A 12,495-nucleotide genomic window follows, 5' to 3' on the forward strand; every position below is an offset into this window, starting at 1 on the left:
ATTTCACAAACATTTTAGTCGTAGTTTGATAATAGTTTTCTATGTGATTCTAAATTTTAAAAGTTGATACATTTGATCTTTTTAACTTTTAGAAAATAGTTTTAAAAGATCTTGGAGTCAAAGTTCTAACTAACAAAATGTTGCCAGTGACATTAATGACTTGTATATTTATTAATTTTATATTATTTTTAACTTAGGTGGCATTTTTTTATTTTTTTTCTTTATTTTTTCTCGCTCTCTTCCCTACTCCTTGTTCTTCTTCAGTACTCCTCCGTTCCAAATTAATCTTCTTCTCTAGTTCGTCGATAATGGTCGATTTTCTGTTGATGGCTTGCTCTCCGATTTCTCCCACTGTGCAATACAAGTCTTAAATGAAGGTTTACAGATTTCAGGTCTTCCTCTACGACTTGTGTCACTAACAGAAGTTTGACTTCATGAACCTTTTAGAATTATTTTCTAAAGATTAGAGACCAAATCAAAACTAATTCTCCAACTCAAAGATTAAAAAGTATATTTTATCCAATACTAAAAAAAACATAAAATTTAATGAGATCTTATTGATGAGTTACTCTTGTCTCTTTCTATTTTTCCTTAATTGGTTTTATGATACTTTTTTGAGGGGGTACTTTTACTTTTCCTTTGTTCTTTTTATGATGCTTTCTAGGTTAGTTTATTAATTGATTTACTTCTTCACATTCAACTCATTCTAATTTGTCAACATGGATATAGTTCAACGGATAAGACATTTTGTTCCTTGACTAAAGGTTGGAGTTCAATCTACTATTCCCAGATATGTTCTACTAAACAAAATTCATTCACCTCCAAGAGAATCAAACAATTGATGAATATCTTTTCATTTTCCAATATTCTTCTTTTATTTGTTTGAATGACCATTTTGTTAAATAATAACTCTTCCTACTACCCATATGAAATTGAAGTTAAAATAAATAATTAAATTGATGTAAAATTATTTTTTTAAAATTGATTCTCTAAAAAGTGATGGTCCAATAATAACCTTACGATCATTTTATAATAATTTGACTTTTATATGAAAGAGCAATCAAACAAACTTGTGATCAAAATAACTTTTAGAAAAAATATAACTAAACACCTAAAGGGGATGTTTGGTTCCCCATTTTCAAAACGGCGGGTAGGGTTTGTTACAAACCCTCGTTTGTTTCACAGTTTTATAAACTCAGGTTTGCTATCGTAAATGTTATTTCACCCCTCAGGTTTCTTACAGTAAATTCTAGTTGCAACAGTAAGCACTATTCCACTCCCCAAGTTGCTACAGTACTTTATCTTTACTCTCCAAGTTGGTACCGTGTATATTTTGTCTTTATTCTCTCCCCTAAAATGCATTTATTTTGTTAATAATTATATTAAATAATTGAGGAAATTAATTAATTATAATTATAATTATAATTAAGTAAATCAATTTAATTAAAACTACATGTAATAAATAATTAATTCATATATTAACACTTTTTTATCTAGGTTTTTTTTTTCCAAATGATCCGAGAAAATCTAATTTTTTTTTTGTTCTTGCTATCTATTTCTAACTATTTTTATTTTTTTTCATTTTATATAGTTGTTGATTTTGTTTCTACTATTTTTTATTTACCTTTTGTTATCACTATCACATTTGTAAAAATTTTATGGTAAGGTCGACAATTTTTTAGATAATATTAAATCTTTATTTATTTAAGTATCAGAATTTGTTTGTTATGAAGAAGTTTAATAAGCTTGTGATATATTTATTTAATATTTCTATTATTTTAGTTTTGAAATTTATTTTGCAAATATAACCAAATAAAAAAATCTTATTTTTAAAATTTGAAATTTTTGCAAATATATCATTTTAGTTTTAAAATTTATAATTTATTAAGATAATATGATGAATAAGAAAGAAGGCTAACATTTACACTACTTTGAAATGTACTTTATTTGTTTACTCGTTGTTGATGAGTGAACCAGAAACTTACCTTGAAGAAGGTCTATAAAATGTAAGTATTCTTGTGTATTTGGTGAAAATGTAAAAGTTGTTTGCATAATCAATGAAAGACATTATAATTTTATATAATTATTTATTTTAATTTTATATCTTTTTTAACTTTGAAGTTAATAGTTTTTAAACAGTTATTATTTAAAAGATTTTTACTTTGTAATAAAACGTAATTGTCAAATAAAAATAAGTGAAATTTAATAGTAATGTTGATGATAATGAAGTAATAACTTCTTTTAGAATAATTAAGTAATCAAATTTACTTAAGATAGTAAATGGTGAAAAATTAAATAAATGGTTGATAACATTTTCTCTATGGTAAAATTTATTTTTAAAAGTATTTTAATAGATAATTTAATATTTATTTTAAAAATTAATCATTAGAAAAAAAATTGATGTACAAATATATTAAAAATATTTTATATATTCTTAAAATAGTATTTCATAATTTAATTTCATTAGAAAATTTACTTTTGTAAAATATATTTAAAATGTAATTTAAATTATTTTAATTAAATAATTAGTTTATACATTTTTTTAAAAAAAATTAAAACTCAACCTAACCGGACACAAGTTTAATAAAGTCAGTTTAACAAAATATAAAACACAGACTTAATAAACCTATTTCCTGCACCAACTAAACACGGGCTTAACAAACTAGATCAAAACAGTGAACCAAATACTTTTTTAAATGTTTAAATTAGAAGGTATGTGAAATTCACCCAACATAGTGTATGTTGGGATAAACGCTTAAATTTATGGACTAATTATCCCCTCTTGTGAACCTAATAGGAAATAGCAAGTAAAAAAATAATTCAAACAAGCATAAGACACAAGCAATTTTAACGTGGAAAAACCCCCTCAATGTGAGGAGTAAAAAACCATGGACCGAAGTCAAAATCTCCACTATAATCAATAATTGGTACACCAAGTTCTCCCTAGCAACAACTAGAGGCATACAATAATAACATCTCGAGACAATAAATCTCGGCAAACAAAAGGAATAAACAGGGGAAGAAAATTAGAAAGATATCACTTAGAAAGTGGCACCAACTACCCACTTGACTATAGGCAGCTCCAAAATAAATTTCCACCGTCCAGATTGAAGACCCTAGTATTGTGAACATGCTGTCAAAATTTCACCTCGATCGGACCACGGATCGACCTCCGATCGTGCAATATACCGTTATGTATGAAAGCTTTTCTTTTCTCTTTTTCTTTTCTGTTTTCTCCCATCCAACTGCGTGCAGAAAACTTTTCCCTCTCTCTCCTCACAATATGGTTTTCAGCTGCACCCCCTAAAACATGAATGGCTCATGTGGGCCTTAAAGTTGGGCTTTTCACACAATGTGAAAAATACCCAACAAATCTCCCCATTTTCACTGTGTGAAAGAAATTACCATCCCTGCAACGGAACGACAAAACTCAAGCTTTTCTCTTGGTAGATTCTTTGTCAACATATCGGATCCATTACGATCAGTATGTATCTTCAAGTTCAAACAATCCATCATTGAGAGTATCTTTCATCTAGTGATACCTCACATCAATATGTTTCGCTCTCGAATGAAATGTTGAATTCTTACCAAGATGAATAACACTTTGATTATCGCAGAATATCACATACTGTTATTGATTGAAGCCGAGCTCCTGTATAAACCGCTTCATCCACAACATCTCCTTGCATGCCTCTGCTGCTGCAATATATTCTGTCTCAGTCGTGGAAAGTGCAACACACTTTTGTAGTCTTGACTGCCATGACACTGCACCACCTACAAATGTCATCAAATATCCGGAAGTAGACTTTCGGTTATCTAAATCTCCTGCCATATATGAATCAGTATAACCGACAAGCACTAGCTTTCCACTTCCAAAAGTGAGCTTCAAACTGGTACCCCCACAAATATCTCATAATCCATTTTACTGCCTCTCAATGTTGTTTTCCCGGATTGGACATAAACCGACTAACAACCCCAACAACATAGGCAATATCTAGTCTAGTACACACCATAGCGTACATCAAACTCCCAACTGCTGAAGTATACGGAACTTTGCTCATCTCTTCCTTCTTTTTATCTGTAGAAGGACTCTGCTTGCTACTCGGTTTAACATGATTGGATAGAGGAGAACTTACTGCTTTAGTCTTACTCATGTTGAATCTTTCAAGTAGTTTCTCTATGTAACGCTCCTGAGACATATACAATTTCTTGGATGCTCTATCTCGTGCTAGACGGATTCCAAGAATCTTCTTCGTTGGCCCCAAATCCTTCATGGTAAAGGATTTGCTCAACTATTTCTTCAACATGTCAATTCTTAAAATATTCCTGTCAAAAATCAAAATGTCATCAACATAAAGCAACAGTATAATAAAGTCATTATCATAAAACTTCTGCACAAATATGCAATGATCAAAAGTAGTCTTCTTGAAGCCTTGCTTCCTCATAACTGACTCAAACTTCTTGTCGTACCACTGCCTTGGTGCCTGTTTCAACCCATAAAGACTTTTATTCAACCTGCATACAAGATCCTCTTTGTCTTTCTCCTCAAATCTCTCTGGTTGTTCCATATAAATCTCTTTATCTAAATCACCATGCAAAAATGCAGTCTTGACATCCATCTGCTCAACCTCCAAGTCAAGGCTCGTTGCCAAACCCATAGCTACACGAATAGAAGACATCTTTACTGATGGAACTCTTAGACATGCACAGCGAAAGCTAAGGATCATAATACACTTAATGAAGCAATTTAACTAAAATAAGCATGCTTGGAAAAATGATGAAAAAGGTAAAGAGAAAAAAATTAACTTTATACATTTGAAGACCTCCATTATAACTTCTTCTCCTAACTCAATGGGACCACCAACAACAAATCCGTGTTATCCTCGGGTTGATGAACACGGTTGTGGGACCGAATTTTGAGTGAAAACAAAGGGAAAACACTAATGGCTAGGAGAAGACAATAGAAATTTGAGTGGAAAATTCTACACTTATGCAAGTAAGCATTAGCCTTATCCAAGTGATTTTCATCACCTATATAAAGACCAAATGCATGCAAAGACATGCCTTCCATTTCAAACTCCACTAGCATGTAAAAGATAGGTGTCATTGCCTTGAAGAAACACTTCAAAAACCACTAGTTAGTGGGAAAATCCAACTTTGATAAAACTAATTTTTATAAAAACAAAAATTGAAATATCAATTTTCTATTAAAACAAAAACCAAGCCAAATCAATATCTCATATTAATTGGTCTTTGACACCTAAGCTTGATTAATCACATTAATCAAATTACAACTCTTTTTCATGCTTTTAACTTATTTAAAACTAATTTAAATAAGTCATATTCTCCATAATAATTAAATGTCAATTAGATTATATATTATATCTCATATAAAATACAATATTCCCTTAAAACCGAATTTGAACACTTAAAATTCTTGCTTCACCTAGTTCATCAATTTTATCCTTTATGAGCTAGCATGGAGACCTGTTGGACCTACAGATCATGGGCTCCAACGATTCGAGACTAACCGGTCAAACTCTTTAACTTAGTTAATCAACATTCGTTAACTAACAGGAGTGTCCACTATAGCCTGTAGATGCACTCCCCTCACTGTAGATATATTTGTGTCCATTCGATATAACCGTCATAGGTAAGTTGATCCTTCACAGGCCGTTCGTAACCTCAGCTAGGTAAAAAAAAAACCATTTTACCCCTAAGTTACACCGTTTCTCCTTCAAGGGAGAATCCTGAATAAATAGGAGTTCATAGATGGCTCAGGATTTAGATCAAGTTATTTAGGTCATCGATAAACGAAAATAATCAGTGTTATCCGTAAACGGTGTTAATACATAACAGTGATTATTTCAGGGTCAATCTTACACAATCTCATTGTGTAGAACACCCCCGCTCACATGTTTCTACACGAACGAAACAGGATCGTATGACACCTTACAACATTTGTAATAATCATAAAGCGGGCCGTATTCAATAGTGTCTCCAGGAAAAAGTACCCAACTTGATCCATGTACTATAGACTGTTTAGGCTATTTACTTGAACTTGATCCAGTTTATGTCTCCACATAAAGTCCAAGTACTCATAATAATAGCCAAGGGTTCGTAGTTTATTGGATTTATTAAAAAAACAAATTCACTTTCATTTAACAACATTTGTCTGAATAACCTCACATTAATGTTCACTGTTTAAGAACTACAAGTTTTAGGACAGAGTACCCAACATTTACAACAGGAGCAAAAATTTCATCAAAGTCAACACCTTTCTTCAGACTGAACCCTTTGACAACTAGTCTCGCTTTGTAACGCAGTTGTGAGGTGTGTTCTTCTTGTTTCACTCGATAAACCCATTTATTTTTCAGTGTGGTTTTTCCTTTAAGCAACTTGACAAGGTAAAAAGTGTGGTTTTCATGCAATGATTTCATTTCATCTTTCATTGCATCAATCCACTCTCTTTTGTTTTCATCTTCCATGGCCTCCTCATAACTCTCAGGTTCTCCCACATTATCAGTCAATAACACATACTCATCAACTGGATAACGTGTGGAAGAACGCCGATTTCTGGTAGATCTTCTAAGTGAAACCTCTGCATGAACCTCTGCAAGAACTTCTGTTTCTGCTGACTGTTCATGAACATCATCATCTACCTCAACCTGTTCTAGACTCTCTACTGTACCATCAAATTGATCATTCTGAACCTCATTCTGAGTTTATGTAGAAGGTTGTGTCAAAGGAACTGAATCCAAGTCAATCAAATCATCACTGTGCTGAAACTCTGTTTTATCTGTCTTCTCAATATCTTCTATGGTTTGGTCTTCAACAAATACAACATTCCGACTTCTTATGAGCTTCTTCTGTACTAGATCATACAGTTTATAATTGAACTAATTTTGGCCATAGCCAAGGAACACACATGGTCTTGTCTTTGCATCAAGCTTCGATCTCTCATCTTTAGGAACATGTACGAAAGCTTTATATCCAAAGACATGCAGGTGATTATAGGATATCTCTTTATCTGACCAAATTCTATCCGAGACTTCAAAATTCAAAGGAACACATGAGATTCAAAACATGCACAACTGTGCTTAATGCTTCACCCCAAAACGATCTCGGTAACTGTGACTGTGAAAGCAAACATCTCACTCGCTCAACTAGTGTTCTATTCATTCTCTCAGTTAGCCCATTCAACTGAGGAGTCTTCAGAGTTGTCTTTTGATGCTGAATACCATGACTTCTGCAATATTCATCAAAAGGTCCACAATACTCGCCTCCATTATCGGTCCGGATGCATTTCAACTTCTTACAAATTTCTCTTTCAACAATGGCATGAAGTTGTTTAAACACTTGCAACACTTGATCTTTAGTCTTCAACATATAGACCCAAGTTTTCCTAGAATGATCGTCTATAAATGTCACAAAATATGAGGAACCTCCTAGTGTTTTTATCTTCATAGGACCACATACATCAGAATATACTAAGTCAAGTATATTTGGCTTTATCGAGTGTTGAAACGCCTTAAAGGAAACTCTAGTTTGTTTCACAGCTAAGCAATGAGCACATCTTTTCGGAGGTGCATTCTTTATACCAGAAAGATGATTCTTTTTTGCCAAAATCATCAATCCCTTTTCACTAATGTGACTGAGTCTCTTATGTCATAATTCAACACTCTTTTCATCATCCACTGTATTTATGGCAGAATCAATAATCTTTGCTTGCATCAAATACAGTGAGGTACACTTCTCTCCCTTAGCTACAATCATTGAGCCTGTAGTGAAATGGATATGCATTGTAGAAGGTATTGCAGAAACCTTCGTTATCAAGCTTACCTATGGAAATTAAATTCATGCGACTATCAGGGATATGTTTCACATTCTTCAAAACCAGCGTAGTACCATTCTTGGTCTCCAAGTGCACATCACCAATACCAATGGCTTTTGCTGATCCATCATTACCCATCCTAACACAGCCAAAATCACAAGATGTGTAGGATGCAAAGAAATCCCTCCTGGATGTAGCATGAAGTGACGTGCCACTATCAATCACCCGTGTAGCTAGATTAATAACATCACCATCAAATAAGATAAGGAAATCCTCAGTAGCTGCAACAACTCTATCTGCGTCATTACCATCATCATTTTTCTTTTCCTTTACCTTTATCATTTTTATTTTCTCTCTTCAGTTGTCGACAATACTTCTTTATATGTCCTTTCATGCTACAATGATAACACTCAACATTGGATAACCGGCCGCTATTACTTTTGCTTCTATCTCTACCCCTCAGACCTTTACTCTCCCCCTTCTTTAGTTACAAGAACCTCTGACTGTGATTAAAAGCCCTGTGATTTTCTTCTCATCTCTTCATATAAAACACTGTTTTTCACCATGTTCATACTTATTACTCCATTTGGGGCTGAGTTCGACAACGAAGTTCTGAAAGTCTCCCACGAGTCCAGCAATGTACCAAGAAGCCATAACCCTTGTATTTCATCCTCAAAATTGATCTTCATTCCAGCAAGTTGATTAATGATACCTTGGAATGTATTTAAGTGATCTTACATAGGTGTTCCATCTTGATACTTCAAAGCCATTATTTACTTTATTAGAAACATTTTATTATTACCGGTTTTTGGGGCATATAACGACTCAAGCTTGTTCCACATAGTCTGTGCATGTATTTCTTCTCCAATATGGTTTAGAATATTTTCTTCTACCCAATATCTAATAAAGCCACAAACTTTTCTATGACATATTTCTTATTCTAAAACATCTTCCAATTTCCTTTTCCAAACTTGATAATTTGAGCCATTCAAAGTCACCATTCTACTTGTACTAGTTTCCATTGTTCAACACAAGACCTAATTAATTTTTAACCTCGCTCTAATACCACTTTGTTGGGATAAACACTTAAACTTATGGACTAATTGTCCCCTCTTGTGTGAACCTAATAGGAAATAGCAAGTAAAAATAATAATTCAAACAAGCATAGGACAGAAGCAATTTTAACGTGGCAAAATCCCCTCAATGTGAGGAGTAAAAAAACCACGGACCGAAGTCAAAATCCCCACTATAAACAATAGTGGGTACACCAAGTTCTCTCTAGCAACAACTAGAGGCATATAATAATAATATCTTAAGACAATAAATCTAGGCAAGCAAAGGGAATAAAGCGGGGAAGAAAATTAGAAAGATCTCACTTAGAAAGTGGCACCAACTATCCACTGTATCTGACTATAGGCAACTCCAAAAGAAATCTCCAGCATCCAAATTGAAGACCCTCATGTTGTGAACATGCTGTCAAAATTTCACCTCGATCGAACCACGAATCGATCTCCAATCGTGCAAAAAACCGTTATGTATGGAAGCTTTTCTTTTCTCTTCTGTTTTCTCCCCTCGAACTGCATGCAGAAAAATTTTCCCTCTCTCTCCTCACAATATAGTTTTCGGCTGCACCATAATATATATATAAAAAAAAACCTAAAACATTAATGGCCCATGTGGGCCTTAAAGTTGGCTTTTCACACAATGTGAAAAATACCCAACACATAGTTGAGTAAAAAAGATATGCAAAATGCGATAACTTAAAATCAATTTTTAATATTACAATAGGAAATTAGAATTGAAGATAAGATCTAGTTTAACACGGGAGAAATTTAGTTGGATAAATTAGAACTCTTGCCTATAATTCATTGGAGGAATAATTGAAATTTTGACACAAAAAAACCATGCAATGTATATATATATACAAAATTTAAAGAAGAAATGGAAACAAGAATTAACTAATACACGAATTAAATGATGAAGTACTGTATATTTGTTACAATTTTATATTTTAAAAAAATTTGTAGATAAATTTAAATTCATAAAAGGAAATATACAATTTAAACTTACAAGAGGTAAAAAAAAAAATCTAAATTATCCTTACCGAAAAACTTCCGATAATCTCAATAGATCCTTGAGAACACTCTAGGATAAAGAACCTGCAAAAACAAGCTAGCACTCCAATGATCTACTCAGTTTCTGTGCTAAATAAATAATAAGAATTTTAATTGATCAATTTTTGCGTACCAAGCTCATTTGTTTCTATGATATTTATAAGAGATGGGAAAAGTAACCATTGAGAAATACGGCTCTCCATTTGAATAAATGGTTCCAATTTCGAAAAAGTAGGAGACTTGCGTGCTTAGTGGGGGAACAGTTGGGCTGCCATGTGGGTAGTGGATAAAACCGTTCGGCTGAATGCCCAGTTCGGCTGTGATTCGAACTAGTACCAATTATTTCCGTTGGGTGCTCTTCCTTGTAATTAAGTTGGCATAGTGACGTGTCTTTAAGATTCGAAGGTTAAACAATAGCCCCCTACTTCAAGAAGATTCTAGGATCATTATTTGAAATTCTTGAAGTAGTATTTAATTTGCATTGCAGCGTTGTAGACTCGAACTCGTCTTTTCCCCCCACTCTTCCGAACTAATACCGTCTTCCGTTAAGTATTTATAATGCCTCAACGCGATTTCTCACTCAAGCATTGAAAATTGTTCAGAGAGCTTCGTTGAGCGGCTAGGGCAGGGGATTTCGACCATCGCGAATTGACGAGGTTGGGTGCTCCTTTCACTCTCGCTTTGCATTAGGTAATCCTTACATTTGATATTAACTTTCTTCTTGCCTTTTAAGCTTCGTAAATGGCTAAGACCAAATTTTTTGATGCTAGTTCTCATAGGACTTCAACTTCCCAAACTCCCCTAGAGAACCCCCCAATAAAACGTAGAAAATCTCACCAACGTAAGCGTAGTGAATCACCGGACATTAGTGGCGAATGCTCTAACTATTCGTATTCAAGCTGTTCTGAAGAATTGTTAGGGATTCTTAGATATAATTACTCCATCCCGAATGATATTGAGTTGAGGATCCCTGTGGCGGGTGAAACAATCGACAGACCCCGCTAGGGTGTGTTAGTTTATATCCTCAAATGTTTGAATATGGCATTAGGTTTCCTTTACATCCTTTTGCCCAGTTCTTCCTCAATGCTGTCAACTTAGCTCCATCTCAATTAACACCTAATGGATGGGGCACATTGATGGACTTATAGTATCTATGGTGGAGATTTTGTGAAGATAGAACTTGCACCTTGTCTGTCGAACAAATGCTCGCCATCCACACTATCAAGAAATCATCCAAAGCTCCTAACCGATTTTATTTAAGTTGCTTTCCTGGTATTGCAAAATTAGTCAACGGGTCGGTAATGGAGAAAGGCTTTTCTTCAATTGTGAATGGTCCCACCTCCATAAAGAACTAGAAACAAAGGCGGTTTTACGTTTCAGAGAATTGGTTAATGACGATTAGTGAAGGGCCCCTTACTGTGAGGTCCCTATGGAATCTGGTAGACTGGCTAAGTCTTTGCCTGAGGACTCTTTATTCCTTTCTTTATTTCAACTAGGCTCTTTTATTAACCAGTTCGTTGCTTTTGCAGTTTTGATCGACCCTCCGCCAGAGTTGAACAAAGAAACCAGATCAGTTCTGGCCGGCTATGCAACTTTTTTAGCTAGGGATCGCAATAGTCCTGACCTCTTGTCTAATTTGAATTTGAGGAACTATGGGCTCGCGGCTGAACTAACAGAAGGTTGATCTCCCTTACCTTCTTCCTCTTTTGTTTCTCATTGGAATTTTCACTAACCGAATTCCAATTCTTGTGTAGAAGAAATGAACCCTCGTCCATCTAAGTTTAACAGCAGCCGCCGCCGCGAAATCCTGTTGGGAGAAGGTACAACTAGCTCTGCTGTAAGGGAAGAGGTGGCCACAAATTTTCCTCGTATAAAGGAAAAACATAAAAAATTTTGTATGACACAACCGCGACCTGCACCCGCCGTCGAATCCAGGGACCCTCCGTGCAATTCATCCTCCTTTATCTAAACCACCTACTCCGAAGAATACCTCCAAACGAAGACCTGCTTCCACTCTTGTCGAAGTGGAAATAAATGAGATTTCCAGTGTACACTCTTTACAAGACGAAGGTGTCGAAGAGCAACCTTTGAAAAGGAAAAGAGCACGGCGTGAAGATGATCTTGTTAATCTGCCTACTGTACAACCTCTTGGTTTTCACACGGACCCTACTTCCCCGATTCTTCTTGGAATTAACATTTCACCGCACAGAGGTCATGGAGGGGCTGAATCTGAATTTGAAGCACCAGGAGATGGGCCCGATATATCCCTTCAAGAACTCGACGAGGTCAGTCGCACTCTCCTTTAATCGACAATGCTGGTTTTGCTGCTAGACTCTCCAATGCTAGAGAGTGCTCTTTTGAAGTTTCTGGGACTCCCCCCGTCTCTGTTGATTTGGTTCCCCCATTCCTAACCAACCTAGGCGGGGCATAATTTTTATCGCTTGCGGATAAGTTCTATCATGCTTTCTCTAGTGATTCGGAGAAGCACATTCGGAGTATCAATCCTTCATCATCTCATGAGCTTTTCTCTGAGGTAACCACATGTAT

Source organism: Momordica charantia (assembly GCF_013281855.1).
Source record: "Momordica charantia cultivar OHB3-1 chromosome 5 unlocalized genomic scaffold, Mcharantia_2.0 BLBB01000005.1, whole genome shotgun sequence".
NCBI classification, from domain to species: domain Eukaryota; kingdom Viridiplantae; phylum Streptophyta; class Magnoliopsida; order Cucurbitales; family Cucurbitaceae; genus Momordica; species Momordica charantia.